Source organism: Uloborus diversus, chromosome 2, assembly GCF_026930045.1.
Source record: "Uloborus diversus isolate 005 chromosome 2, Udiv.v.3.1, whole genome shotgun sequence".
NCBI classification, from domain to species: Eukaryota; Metazoa; Arthropoda; class Arachnida; order Araneae; family Uloboridae; genus Uloborus; species Uloborus diversus.
The window spans coordinates 119,914,398-119,914,727 of record NC_072732.1 but is presented as its reverse complement, the minus strand read 5'-3'; positions in this window follow the sequence as shown (position 1 = coordinate 119,914,727).

Here is a 330-nt window from a genome sequence, read left to right as displayed (position 1 = left end):
GTTTGTTTTTTGCACTTATTTTCAGTGGAAATCAAATAAGAAAGCTGGCACAATAAGTTAACATACAATAGATGACAAAAATGCAAAAAAATGAAAAATGAAAAATTGCCCTGTACCTGCCCACGGCAGAAATAGTGAACATCAATGAAACTTCTAAAGGCAGCATGAACATCTATTTTCTGTAACTCTAGCTCAAACAGAATAATATTTGACTACCGTGATATTATAAGTAATATAACAGAAATGAGCAAACGGAAAGCCTAATTTTCCTTATTTTATTTCAAAAGTTGTTTATTTGTTTGCTTCCTTTTGGTTCTTCTTAATTCGAAA